The 16013-nt window shown below is 43.7% G+C and overlaps 1 long non-coding RNA gene across 1 annotated transcript; it reads left to right on the forward strand.

Annotated features, from left to right (window-relative positions):
- Positions 1 to 1005: 1005 nt before the first annotated feature.
- On the forward strand, positions 1006 to 14490 carry LOC130272782 (uncharacterized). The gene is made up of 3 exons (XR_008843746.1): positions 1006 to 1197; positions 1335 to 1405; positions 14263 to 14490. It is a non-coding gene; the product is annotated as an uncharacterized LOC130272782 (long non-coding RNA).
- The last annotated feature ends 1523 nt before the right edge of the window (positions 14491 to 16013 follow it).

Consider the following 16013-nt stretch of genomic DNA (forward strand, 5'->3'; position numbering starts at 1 on the left):
TTCCCTCTGGAGTAGATGAACACAGGAGGAAGAAATATACATATAGACAATAATACAATGTATTACATGTCAACTGAAAAAGAGGACCTGTGGCCAACCCCCCCCACCAAAAAAATTAATAAATAGACTAAAATATAAGGAAAATGAAAAAAATGTTGCACTCACCCAAGAAATAGTTCACTCCTTTTTTATTGCTTCTTTAAAGGGGTACTCCGCCCCTGGCATCTTATCCCCTATCCAAAGGATAGGGGATAAGATGTCAGATTGCCGCGGTCCCGCTGCTGGGAACCCCGGGGATCGCCGCTGCGGCACCCTGCCATCATTACTGCACAGAGCGAGTTCGCTCTGTGCGTAATGACGGGCGATACAGAGGCCGGAGCAGCGTGACGTCATGGCTCCGCCCCTCATGACATCATGGCCCGTCCCCTTAATGCAAGTCTATGGCAGGGGGCGTGGCGACCGCCACGCCCCCTCCCATAGACTTGTATTGATGGGGGCGGGCCGTGACATCACAAGGGGCAGAGCCCTGACGTAACGATGCTCCGGCCCCTGTATTGCCCGTCATTACGTGCAGAGCGATCTCGCTCTGAGCAGTAATGATAGCGGGGTGCTGCAGCGGGGATCCCCGGGGTACTTATAGTGTCATGAAAAATATTCCATGTTACAGTTTTTTGATACAACCTTCCATTCCTGACCTGTGGGGCTTTATAGTTAAATAATTTAATACAACAGTCCGATGGGTGTGAGCTTAATTTTAATAATGGGAATGACTGTCGTGTGGTGGGAGGAATTGTATAGTTAGGGGCTTTATAATCCCTTCCACCTGACTCCTATTACTTAAAATGAAAGAGGAACTCTGGCCCTAGATATCTTATCTCCCCACGATCTCCCAGCTGAACTGGTTCATTTAGAGCATCAGGTGAGAGGGAGGGAGTTGCCGTGACAACATGAGCGGGCATGACTATGACATCACGAGCCTCCGCCCCGCATCGCCAGTCACACAGACTGAAGTTGATTGCATGCACCGGATGTTTGGGGTGCGGCAGCCGAGATCGCAAGGGTCCCCAGCAGCAGGACCCCCGTGATCAGACATCTTATCCCTATCATTCAGAAGCGGGACATGTGGGGGCCATTCCAGGGAGGCAGGACATGACCCCAACAACGGGAATGTCCCACCAGAACCGGGACGATTGGGAGGTATGTCTTATCTCCTATCCTTTGTATAGTGGAAAAGATGTCTAGCAGTAAAGTACCCCTTTAACGCTGTATGGCCACTGTTCAGCGAAGTGTTCAGAAGAGGTGATAAATTCATGTACCTACTTCCCCCCTACAAGGCACCACAGAAAGTATGTACAAGCGCAGAGACCCCTGTCAAAGGCACATAGGCAGATATAGTGGCCCAGAGGTAAGTGGCAAGGTTGTGGGCATTTAGACATGTGCAATTCGGTTTGGCACGAATGTCTAAATTAACGAATTTTACCGTTTTCGTGCATTCGGACCGAACCGAATGCACGAAAACATATTTTGAACATTCCCGAATAGCCACGATAATACGAATAGCAAAGTAACGAATACATTCGTTATTTCCCAACCATAATGTTGTAAATAACGAATGCATTCGTTATCTGTAAACGAACGTGAAGAATTCGTTCTGATAACAAATATAATAAAAAGGATATAGATAGTTTGATTTTTCGGATACATTCGGTATTCGGGTACATTCGGTAAATCTTTTTATTCTTTTTTTGGACTTTAGCGATCCTAAAAAATTATGGAGATACCTTTTTTATAAAAATTTCGTAGGGTATCATAAAAAAATCATAATAAAAAAGATACAGTGGTGATGGAAAAAATTGTATCTAATGAAATGTATGATTTTTATTATGAAATGTTTATTCATTTTTAAACAGGGATCAATTTATGTGAGCGGGTAAAGCACTAAAAATGTAGCCGACAATAATGAAAATGTAGTGTGTGCGTGTTTTTCACTTTTTTTTTAAACATTTTTTAGGTAGTACTACTACTCCCAGCATGGAACACACTCTTCCATGATGGGAGTAGTAGTTACCTGTACTAATTGACAGATTGCAGGGGTCCCTTGCGATCCTCTTGTATAATGTACAGATGCGCCGGCTGCTCTTCTATGGTCCCCTGCACTCACGTATATGTACACATATTCATATTTCCCGCAGAGCTGTGATTGGCCAGATGGTTCCAGCCAATCACAGCTCTCTGTGAGAAATAGGAATATGTGTATATATACGGCCGTGCAGGGGACCATAGGAGAGCGGCTGCCACATTCATACATTATACTGGAGGATCGCAGCAGCTGTCAGGAGTGATACCCACAGTGATCTTCCCTTTACTACAAGTACTACCACTCCCAACATGGAGTACACTCTGCTCCATGCTGGGAGCTGTAGTACCTGCATTAATAGACAGATCGCAGCGGGTGTCAGAAGTTACACTCGCTGCCATTTGTCTATTAATGCAGGTACTACAGCTCCCAGCATGGAGCAGAGTGTGCTCCATGTTGGGAGTATTAGTACCTGCAGTAAGGGACAGATCCCAGGGATGTCACTCCTCCTGACACCCGCTGCGATCCTCCTGATGTGAATGTCGGGATCAGCTGTTCTCAGGGCTACAGAGCCAGGAGAACAGCTGACGCTGAGCCATAGGTATATATCGTATATCTACTGCCCAGCAAGAACTTACAGTGAGCTTGCAATGTGTATACAGTATACACATTGCTGGCTCACTTAACCCCTTGCTGAGCTGTGCGCTATGTGCAAGCCCAGCAAGGGAAGAGTTAACTTACACTGCTGGACAGTGTAGGTTAACCCTTTGGGCGGTATACACTATATACAGCTATCTATAGATAGCTGTATACAGTGTATACAGAAGACGAAGTCCAGCTTACTTCCCTCGAGTCCCGGGCGGGGTTCGTGTAGCTCCGCCCCCTAGTGGTGACGTCATTAGGGGCGGAGCTACAGAAGGGAACAAGGCTAATTAATCTGAAGCTCTGTTCACATTGTACGTTTTGTATAATGTGAACAGACCCTTCTGGCAGTGTCCACCCAGACAGGGAGACTCCAGCTGTTGCTAAACTACAACTCCCAGCATGCCCAGACAGCCAAAGGCTGTCTGGGCATGCTGGGAGTTATAGTTTTGCACCAATTGGTGGCTCCCTGTTTGGGTAGACATTGCATCATGGGTGCTCTCCCCAGCGGACAGCGCCAAAAATGTCATAACCAATTTTTTGCGTTTTTTTATTCTCGTTTCAGATCCGTGTATGCAGAGGATTACTGCGGATTCGATGGATTACGGCGGATTATTTTTTTTCCCTTTAATAAAATGGTTAACGAGGGCTGTGGGGGAGTGTTTTTTTAAATAAAATAATTTTTCCAATGTGTTGTGTTTTTTTTTTTTATTGAATTTTCAAGGTTAGTAGTGGACGCTGTCTTATTGACGGAATCCATTACTAGGCCAGGGCTTAGTGCTAGCCCCAAAAACAGCTAGCGCTAACCCCCAATTATTACCCCGGTACCCACCGCCACAGGGGTGCCGGGAAGAGCCGGTACCAACAGGCCCGGAGCGTCAAAATGGCGCTCCTGGGCCTAGGCGGTAACAGGCTGGCGTTATTTAGGCTGGGGAGGGCCAGTAACAATGGTCCTCACCCACCCTGGTAACGTCAGGCTGTTGCTGTTTGGTTGGTATCTGGCTGAGAATGAAAATACGGGGAACCCTATGCGTTTTTTTTTATTATTTTTTTATTTAAATTTAAAAAAAAAACGCATAGGGTTCCCCGTATTTTCATTCTCAGCACAATACCAACCAAACAGCAACAGCCTGACGTTACCAGGGTGGGTGAGGACCATTGTTACTGGCCCTCCCCAGCCTAAATAACGCCAGCCTGTTACCGCCTAGGTACAGGAGCGCCATTTTTGACGCTCCGGGCCTGTTGGTACCGGCTCTTCCCGGCACCCCTGTGGCGGTGGGTACCGGGGTAATAATTGGGGGTTAGCGCTAGCTGTTTTTGGGGCTAGCACTAAGACCTGGCCTAGTAATGGATTCCGTCAATAAGACAGCTTCCGCTACTAACCCTGAAAATTCAATAAAAATAAAAAATAAAACACAACACATTGGAAAAATTATCTTATTTAAAAAAACACTCCCCCACAGCCCTCGTTAACCATTTTATTAAAGGGAAAAAAAATAATCCGCCATAATCCATCGAATCCGCAGTAATCCTCTGCATACACGGATCTGAAACGAGAAGAAAAAAAAACACAAAAAATTGGTTATGACATTTTTGGCGCTGTCCGCTGGGGAGAGCACCCATGATGCAATGTCTACCCAAACAGGGAGCCACCAATTGGTGCAAAACTACAACTCCCAGCATGCCCAGACAGCCTTTGGCTGTCTGGGCATGCTGGGAGTTGTAGTTTAGCAACAGCTGGAGTCTCCCTGTCTGGGTAGACACTGCCAGAAGGGTCTGTTCACATTATACAAAACGTACAATGTGAACAGAGCTTCAGATAAACTAGCCTTGTTCCCTTCTGTAGCTCCGCCCCTAATGACGTCATCACTAGGGGGCGGGGCTACACGAACCCCGCCCGGGACTCGAGGGAAGTAAGCTGGACTTCGTCTTCTGTATATACTGTATACAGCTATCTATAGATAGCTGTATAAAGTGTATACCGCACAAAGGGTTAACCTACACTGTCCAGCAGTGTAAGTTAACTCTTCCCTTACTGGGCTTGCGCATAGCGCACAGCTCAGCAAGGGGTTAAGTGAGCCAGCAATGTGTATACTGTATACACATTGCAGGCTCACTGTAAGTTCTTGCTGGGCAGTAGATATACGATATATACCTACGGTTCAGCGTCAGCTGTTCTCCTGGCTCTGTAGCCCTGAGAACAGCTGATCCCGACATTCACATCAGGAGGATCGCAGCGGGTGTCAGGAGGAGTGACATCCCTGGGATCTGTCCCTTACTGCAGGTACTAATACTCCCAACATGGAGCACACTCTGCACACTCTGCTCCATGCTGGGAGCTGTAGTACCTGCATTAATAGACATATCGCAGCGAGTGTAACTTCTGACACCCGCTGCGATCTGTCTATTAATACAGGTACTACAGCTCCCAGCATGGAGCAGAGTGTACTCCATGTTGGGAGTGGTAGTACTTGTAGTAAAGCGAAGATCACTACAGGTATTACTCCTGACAGCCGCTGCGATCCTCCAGTATAATGTATGAATGTGGCAGCCGCTCTCCTATGGTCCCCTGCACGGCCGTATATATACACATATTCCTATTTCTCACAGAGAGCTGTGATTGGCTGGAACCATCTGGCCAATCACAGCTCTGCGGGAAATATGAATATGTGTATATATACGTGAGTGCAAGGCACCATAGAAGAGCAGCCGGCGCATCTGTACATTATACAAGAGGATCGCAAGGGACCCCTGCAATCTGTCAATTAGTACAGGTAACTACTACTCCCATCATGGAAGAGTGTGTTCCATGCTGGGAGTAGTAGTACTACCTAAAAAATGTTTAAAAAAAAAGTGAAAAACACGCACACACTACATTTTCATTATTGTCGGCTACATTTTTAGTGCTTTACCCGCTCACATAAATTGATCCCTGTTTAAAAATGAATAAACATTTCATAATAAAAAAGATACATTTCGTTAGATACAATTTTTTTCATCACCACTGTATCTTTTTTATTATGATTTTTTTATGATACCCTGCGAAATTTTAATAAAAAAGGTATCTCCATTATTTATTAGGATCGCTAAAGTCCAAAAAAACTAAAGATTTACCGAATGTACCCGAATACCGAATGTATCCGAAAAAACAACACGAATACCCGAATACCGAATGTATCCGAAAAATCTAAACCGAAAATATTGCCGAACCAAAATTTTTTTCCAAAACGAAAAAACGAAACGAAATTAAACGAAAATTTTTCTAGTGCACAAGTCTAGTGGGCATCACCTTCTACCCTCACTAGTGCAATCACTAGGCCAAGTGCCCAGCCAATGTGTATATGACCATGAAGTGTATCGAACATGAGCAGGGACCCCCCCTCCGGTACTGAGCCTTCAAAGTCAAATCAAATCCAACAGCAAAAACTAATTTTGAACTGAAAATGAATTTTAGGAGACTTTGTTCGTACACACTAATATTTTTTGTACTGACTTACATTTAAGTAAATTCTTTGCCATGAGGTGCGACGTTAAAATTCCAGTGACCAGTATTAGAGAGTGTGAGAGCGATAACACCAAATATAAGACCCCTGCTTCCCATTCACACCTGAGACCTTGTAACACTAGCAAGTTGCATGAAAACAGGAAGGGAAAATGGCTAGTTGGACCCAATTTGGACAATTCCACTTATGGGTGGACTCACTTTTGTTGCAAGATTTAGACATAAATGGTTGTGGTGTGTTGAGTTATTTTGAGGGGACACAACATTACACATTGTTATACAGGCCGTGCACTCACTAATGCTTTACATTGTAGCAGAGGGTCATTTCTTCATGTATGAAAAGATACAATAAAATGTTTACAAAGATGAGGGGTGGACTCACTTATGGGAGATACTGTATATATAATGTGAGGGGTGGACTCACTTATGGGATATACTGTATATATAATGTGAGGGGCGGACTCACTTATGGGATATACTGTATATATAATGTGAGGGGTGGACTCACTTATGGGAGATATTGTATATATAATGTAAGGGGTGGACTCACTTATGGGATATACTGTATATATAATGTGAGGAGTGGAGTCACTTATGGGAGATACTGTATATATAATGTGAGGGGTGGACTCATTTATGGGATATACTGTATATAATGTGAGGGGTGGAGTCACTTATGGGAGATACTGTATATATAATGTGAGGGGTGGAGTCACTTATGGGAGATACTGTATATATAATGTGAGGGGTGGAGTCACTTATGGGAGATACTGTATATATAATGTGAGGGGTGGACTCACTTATGGGAGATACTGTATATATAATGTGAAGGGTGGACTCACTTATGGGAGATACTGTATATATAATGTGAGGGGTGGAGTCACTTATGGGATATACTGTATATATAATGTGAGGGGTGGAGTCACTTATGGGAGATACTGTATATATAATGTGAGGGGTGGACTCACTTATGGGAGATACTGTATATATAATGTGAAGGGTGGACTCACTTATGGGATATACTGTATATATAATGTAAGGGGTGGACTCACTTATGGGATATACTGTATATATAATGTGAGGGGTGGAGTCACTTATGGGATATACTGTATATAATGTGAGGAGTGGAGTCACTTATGGGATATACTGTATATATAATGTGAGGGGTGGACTCCCTTATGGGATATACTGTATATATAATGTGAGGGGTGGACTCACTTATGGGAGATACTGTATATAATGTGAGGGGTGGACTCACTTATGGGAGATAATGTATATATAATGTGAGGGGTGGAGTCACTTATGGGATATACTGTATATATAATGTGAGGGGTGGAGTCACTTATGGGAGATACTGTATATATAATGTGAGGGGTGGACTCCCTTATGGGATATACTGTATATATAATGTGAGGGGTGGACTCATTTATGGGATATACTGTATATAATGTGAGGGGTGGACTCACTTATGGGAGATAATGTATATATAATGTGAGGGGTGGAGTCACTTATGGGATATACTGTATATATAATGTGAGGGGTGGAGTCACTTATGGGAGATACTGTATATATAATGTGAGGGGTGGACTCACTTATGGGAGATACTGTATATATAATGTGAAGGGTGGACTCTCTTATGGGATATACTGTATATATAATGTGAGGGGTGGACTCCCTTATGGGATATACTGTATATAATGTGAGGGGTGGACTCATTTATGGGATATACTGTATATAATGTGAGGGGTGGAGTCACTTATGGGATATACTGTATATATAATGTGAGGGGTGGAGTCACTTATGGGATATACTGTATATATAATGTGAGGGGTGGACTCTCTTATGGGATATACTGTATATATAATGTGAGGGGTGGACTCACTTATGGGAGATACTGTATATATAATGTGAGGGGTGGAGTCACTTATGGGAGATACTGTATATAATGTGAGGGGCGGACTCACTTATGGGAGATACTGTATATATAATGTGAGGGGTGGACTCACTTATGGGATATACTGTATATATAATGTGAGGGGTGGACTCACTTATGGGAGATACTGTATATATAATGTGAGGGGTGGACTCTCTTATGGGATATACTGTATATATAATGTGAGGGGTGGACTCACTTATGGGATATACTGTATATATAATGTGAGGGGTGGACTCACTTATGGGATATACTGTATATATAATGTGAGGGGTGGAGTCACTTATGGGATATACTGTATATAATGTGAGGGGTGGACTCACTTATGGGATATACTGTATATATAATGTGAGGGGTGGACTCACTTATGGGAGATACTGTATATATAATGTGAGGGGTGGACTCACTTATGGGATATACTGTATATATAATGTGAGGGGTGGACTCTCTTATGGGATATACTGTATATATAATGTGAGGGGTGGAGTCACTTATGGGATATACTGTATATATAATGTGAGGGGTGGACTCACTTATGGGATATACTGTATATATAATGTGAGGGGTGGACTCACTTATGGGATATACTGTATATAATGTGAGGGGTGGACTCACTTATGGGATATACTGTATATATAATGTGAGGGGTGGAGTCACATATGGGAGATACTGTATATATAATGTGAGGGGTGGAGTCACTTATGGGAGATACTGTATATATAATGTGAGGGGTGGAGTCACTTATGGGATATACTGTATATATAATGTTAGGGGTGGACTCACTTATGGGATATACTGTATATATAATGTGAGGGGTGGACTCACTTATGGGAGATACTGTATATATAATGTGAGGGGTGGACTCACTTATGGGATATACTGTATATATAATGTGAGGGGTGGACTCACTTATGGGATATACTGTATATATAATGTTAGGGGTGGACTCACTTATGGGATATATTGTATATATAATGTGAGGGGTGGAGTCACTTATGGGAGATCCTGTATATATAATGTGAGGGGTGGACTCACTTATGGGATATACTGTATATATAATGTTAGGGGTGGACTCACTTATGGGATATACTGTATATAATGTGAGGGGTGGAGTCACTTATGGGATATACTGTATATATAATGTGAGGGGTGGAGTCACTTATGGGATATACTGTATATATAATGTGAGGGGTGGAGTCACTTATGGGATATACTGTATATATAATGTGAGGGGTGTAGTCACTTATGGGATATACTGTATATAATGTGAGGGGTGGAGTCACTTATGGGAGATACTGTATATATAATGTGAGGGGTGGAGTCACTTATGGGATATACTGTATATAATGTGAGGGGTGGACTCACTTATGGGATATACTGTATATATAATGTAAGGGGTGGACTCACTTATGGGATATACTGTATATATAATGTGAGGAGTGGCCTCACTTATGGAAGATATATATATATATATATAGAGAGAGAGAGAGAGAGAGAGAGAGAGAGAGAGAGAGAGTATACAAAAAAAGAGGATTGCAGCAGCACACATTGGTCAAAAAAATTGAGGCTCTTAGCGCACTTTTTGATCAAAACGTGTCCCCCATCCACCACGGGGAGGTGACCTCATTTAGGATGGACCCTAACACACATTCTGAGCCTAACACTCAAATATCCACTCACCTCTGTTGGGCATATATATATATATATATATATATATATATATATATATATATATACACATATAATCTGCTGGGTATATAGCCCCTGACTGGGTGACATGCTGGATCCATAAACAATTTAAAACACCACCTGTGAAAAAGGGGGAGGGGTGCGCAGCTAAAGAGGGGGCCATTTCCCCCTGGGTTATACATACAAGCAAAAAGAAAAATAGCCGGCATAACAGCCTAATACACGGGTGCACACTGCTATGGTAGATACAGAGTATACAGAAAAAGAGGATTGCAGCAGCACACACACATATTTATACATTATTTGTTATTTCCCGTCAGTGATTCTCCGCATGGTGAATGAGGTCATTGCTTCGGTGTTGTGAACATCTTGATTCTGTAGCGCTCGCCCGCAGCACTATGGCAGGGAAGTAGATGGAATGCATCTGTTGCAAGAAAAGCAATATTTATAATGACAAGCACTTATTCAACTCCGAGGAGAACAAACAATCTGATGAGAATTTTACTAAAACGTTTCCTTAAAAGCAAATGATATTATTTAGGGATCGGCAGATCACCCGCATGCGCTCGCGTCTTGTTTACACATTGACCTTGTTTTCTGCAAATCCAGGAACAAATACAAAAGAAAGACGAATTTCTTAGACTTTTTCTTACTCTTCATCAGATCAGATTTCAGTCACCGGAATAGTGGAGCATGATCGTTCCTCCTGAGGGGGAAATTAATGCTCCAAAAGGTGCACCAGTTATTTCTTGTGGATGATTGGATTCCTCCGGTGCGTAATAGCCATATAATGCTACGGTCCCTGTATTAACCCTTCTTCAGCTTAATGTCAGGCCTTTCTCCAGGGTAATATGTTATTTCCAAGCATATACCCCCAACTGCTACTTTGGTGCTACTTGTATATTGTTATTTTTAGTATTATGACGCGCACCCCCACCCCGAAATCTAAGAATTAAAGGGGTAGGCCAGTGAAAGACAATATTTTCTAAATCAACTGGTGCCAGAAAGTTATACAGATTTGTAAATTACTTCTATTTAAAAATCTTAATCCTTCTAGTACTTATCAGCTGCTGTATGCTTCACAGGAAGTTATTTTCTTTTTTTAATTTATTTTCTGTCTGACCACAGTGCTCTCTGCTGACACCTCTGTCCATGTCAGCAACTGGCCAGAGTAGGAGCAAATTGTCATAGCAAACCTATCCTGCTCTGGACAGTTCCTGATACGGACAGAGGTGTCAGCAGTGAGCACTGTGGTCAGACTGGAAAGAACTACATGGCTTCCTGTGGAGCATTCAGCAGCTAAGTACTTATTCAACTGAAAGCCGTGACGGAAAAGGGAGTCGTCATCTCTCGGATCCTTCACTACTTTGTTTCTAAAATTAACAAGATGTTTCCACCTTTCTTTTCCTTAAAGGGGTACTCCACCCCTAGACATCTTATCCCTTATCCAAAAAATAGGGGATAAGATGTCTTATCGCGGGTGTCCCGTTGCTGGGGACTCCCGTGATCTCCATGCTGCACCTGGCGTTCGTATAAAGAGTCGGGTGCAGCGCCGGAGGCTCGTGACATCACGGCCACGCCCCCTCAATGCAAGTCTATGAGAGGGGGCGTGACATCCGTCATGCCCCCTCTCATAGACTTGCATTGAGGGGGCATGGCCGTAACGTCACGAACCTCCGCCCCGCATTGGCAGTAATCTGGCACAAAACGAAGTTCGCTCCTTGCACCAGATGTCTGGGGTGTCGCAGCCAAGATCGCCGCGGTCCCCAGCGGTGGGACCCGCGCAATCAGACATCTTATCCTCTATCCTTTGGATAGGAGATAAGATGTCTAGGGGCGGAGTACCCCTTTAAATTTAGTGAGAGTACGTTCACACTACGCAATTTCCTCACGGTATTCCGATCACAAGTTCCACTCAGAAATTCTAGTTCAGCACCAATCATACTGCCAAAACATGTTCATTCTTTCAGCAGAATTCTGCCAGGACTGCATTGCCGTCAATGGAGAGGAGGACACATGTCCGCGCGGTCCCAGCACTGAAGGATTTTGGCGGTGCCCAAAGCAGATATAATATAACTGGGGAGAGATTCTGCAGTGTGAATGTAGCCGTGATGGAAGCCTGTTAGCAGAATTGCTGCTGCAGGAATGACATTGAAGTGAATGGGCAATTAAAGGGGTACTCCGCCCCTAGACATCTTATTTTCTATCCAAAGGATAGGGGATAAAATGTCTGATCGTGGGGGTCCCGCCGCTGGGGACCCCCACGATCTCTCCTGCAGCACCCCCTGTTTCTCAGCTGCACAGTGCGAGGATCGCTCTGTTGCTAATGACAAGCGATGCAGGGGACGGAGTATCTTGACGTCACGGCTCCGCCCCTCATGACATCACACCCCGCCCCCTCAATAAAAGCTATCACGCCCCCTCCTGTGGATAGGGGATAATATGTCTAGGGGCAGAGTACCCATTTAATTTCTGTGGAATTTACTGCAGAATTTTTATCAGAGTTCCGTGCAGAAATTCTGGCATATGAACATAGCTTTAGAATTGTGTGAGAGTCGGTAATTATGAATACTTAATCGTCTGTGTGCTACTCTTATCTTGTAGCATGCTACTCTATTGGTGTAGCACACCAATGGATTTTTTTGATTGAAAATAACTTTATTAGCAAATAAACGTCATTACACATACATACAATGTACTGTAACGCATCACAGGCTAAGATACAGCACAAAATAAATTAATACAATTACCCATACAGCATGACAGTACAACATAAAGCACAGGTGTCCCTACACCATACATCATACCACATGCTACACCAACATTCCTACACACATTATATACACGACAATACAACATATAGTGTAGGTGTCCCTACACTATACATCATACCACGCTACATTAACATTCTTATGCAAATTATATACACGACAATACAACATACAGCACAGGTGTGTCGCTACAGTATACATCATACCACATGCTACACTAACATTCCTGTACACATTGTATACACAACAATACAGCACAGGTGTGTCTCTACGGTATACATCATACCACATGCTAAACTAACATTACTGCACACATTATATACACGACAACACAACATACAGCACAGGTGTGTCCCTACACTATACATCTTACCACAAGCTACACTAACATTCCTGCACACATTATATACACAACAATACAACATACAGCACAGGTGTGTCCCTACACTATACATCATACCACATGCTACACTAACATTCCTGCACACATTATATACATAACAATACAACATACAGCACAGGAGTGTCCCTACACTATACATCATACCACATGCTACACTAACATTCCTGCACACATTATGAAATAAAGTCAAACAATAAAGCACAAACAGACAGTGATAGGGAATAGTGTTTGGGATAAAAGGAGAGGGAAGAGATCAGAGGCCCGTAGCTTAGAGGGGGAAGGAAAGGGATGTTACTCCACCTCTTTATCAACATCCGAAGTGCCCCTGATGGAATAGCTTTTTGAGCAGGCTGCTTGAGACCCTCACATATTTGAGAAATTCCTTGTAGTACCAGTGGGGTGGGGGGTTGTTAGCACACAATGAAAGGACTGTAAGAATAAAAAAATATCTGCATAGGACATAGTTTATTTGCGAATGTTGGGTATGGGCTGCGGGGGTCGTGACTTGGCCGCCACGCCCCCTCCCATAGACTTGCATTGAGGGTGCGTGGCTGTCAAGTCACTAGGGGGCGTGGCTGTCAAGTCATGACTCCTACAGCACGCACCCAGTGTTCGGAAGTAAATGTTCCGAACGCTGGGGCAGTGGAGTACCCCTTTAAATGACAAACAGATTTCGGTGTCAGGGATGTTGAGGCCATTAATTTTAGATTTTTTTTTTATTTTTAGTTATCACTCCCCCTTCATAAAATATGATAAATTCTCCGGCACACAACAACTACTAGAATTTCCTTATTAGTCCGGACGTTATTAACGATTCCGTCACTTATCGCCGTCTGGTGAAACCAATACACGAGTAATCTCTCCGGCTCATAATTATGGGAACACAATCTCATAATTAATAACAAAACCTATTACAGGTCTAACTTTCATCCAGTAATTATTTACCCAGCCCTTCAGGTAAACCGCTTGACTTCATAAAAAAAAACAACACACTATTTTTACCGCAACCATCACGGTATCGCATGGGAAGATAAATTGCCTTTTGAAGTTGAATATATTTGAAGCGGTGAAAATTCTAATAATTGAGAGATTTTTTTTCAGTATTAATTAAAAGAAAATATATTGTGCTTGACGCGTTTTACGAACCATGGAAAATAATGAATACTTGAGATTTACCGCACGGCGTGGCGACATCCGTGTTGTATTGGAACAGATATAAATATTACTTTTGTTTCTCTTGTACAGATACAGAGTGGAGTGCAGACGGACTCGGCTCTCTTTATGGTGCATTGCGTTTTACATTTCCTCAGTCTGCTGCACACTTATTAGCTCCGGGCTGAGCGCACAGACAGATATTGAGTTGGCTTAGCCGGATTCTTCGGAATAAAGTTTATACGAGTTATCGAGGATTTGGATAAAGGGAGGAATTTATCGAAATCTGTACAGAGGAACAATGGAGCGGTTGCCCATAGCAACCGATCAGATTCATTTACTACAAGGGGTCTGTCAGTCAAGTCTGAGCATTGGGGTGCCCTTAGACAAGTCTGAGCAAGGGGTACTCTGCCCTTAGACATCTTCTCCCCTATCCAAAGTGTGATGTGCCACAGGGGTGCGATGTGAGGTGTATGGGGCAGATGTTGTAGCCCAGGGGCAGATGGTATTAACCCCTAAATGTTCGTGACGCCAGGGCGCGGTTTGCCTATGTAGCCACCCGAAGGTAGCTCAGGCTAGTCTCAGTTAGGCAGGGAAAATAAGAGTGCCAGGTCAGGGTTAACTGTAGCTTTACTGAGGTAGACAGATGGTACAGTCTTTACACTAGGCCAGGATCCCAGAGAGGTGACCAGTAACACAGGGGACCTCGCAGCTTGCTGGGACTTGCAGTGACTTGACAGACTTTAGGACAGCCGCGCTGACTATAATAGACTTGACTTGACTGAAGATAGTGACAGCAGACAGAGATGACCTGACTTACTGACTTGTGGCTGTAGGTTAGGCTTGAGGCCTCCAGGTGTACTGGACACTGACCCTGAGATGTCTGGACTGAACTTGACCTCAGGATCTAAGAGCAATGAATGATCAAAGAGGCAGATTGCAGCTCCTCCCTTCCTTATAAAGGGGGCTGTGCAAGGAGCCCATAGGTCAAGCTGCAGGTTAATTGGTGCTCTCTGGGTAACAAACATGTGAATTGAACATGTGACCACATTATCATGTGACTAACTCAAAGGTCCTCAAAGGTCCTTTGTACATAATACATATAACACTATGGGGGAGACGCTGCAGGAGAGCCCCACGACACAGAGGGACTCAACCTGACAGATCCTAAGTACTGTACGGGACTATATCCCATACTGAGACATCCCAAAAGGATAGGGGATAAGATGTCTGATCGTGGGGGTCCCGCAGCTCTGTGCAGCACCTGGTGTTTGTACAGTGCGCTGGGAGTGGCCAGTGGGGGGGGGTCATGATTTCACGGCCATGCCCCTCTTGTTGTCATGCCACGCCCCCTCAAGGCAAGCCTATGAGAGGGGGAGTGGCGGCCACCACGCCCTCTTCCCATAGACTTGCATTGAGGGGGTGTGGCGTGACATCACGTGGGGCGTGGCCATTACATCACCAACCCCCGTAGCCCTCTCCAAGCATTCGGAACAAAATGTACCCCTTTAGTACCCCTTTGAATGTTACATATATATTACAGTGTCCCACTACATGTGTTTCTAGATACATTTTGGCTGTCGGACAAGTAACCCCCATTTTGCACTTTATTGTTGATGCACTTTGTTATGTTTGCATGTTGCTGTCTGTGTTCCATTTACTGATGTATAATTTATGTCCGATGTATATTGCTTTCATCTAGTTGTTAATCTTGTGTCATGGTCAGTGCAAGTGGCTATATGTACCAAATAGAGTAGGTCACAGCATTAAAGCAGCCGACACCAATATGCAAAAAAGCTGTGGTCTTTTAGGTCACCTGCATAGTAGCCGGGACTGGTGCTGTC

Source organism: Hyla sarda, chromosome 5, assembly GCF_029499605.1.
Source record: "Hyla sarda isolate aHylSar1 chromosome 5, aHylSar1.hap1, whole genome shotgun sequence".
NCBI classification, from domain to species: Eukaryota; Metazoa; Chordata; class Amphibia; order Anura; family Hylidae; genus Hyla; species Hyla sarda.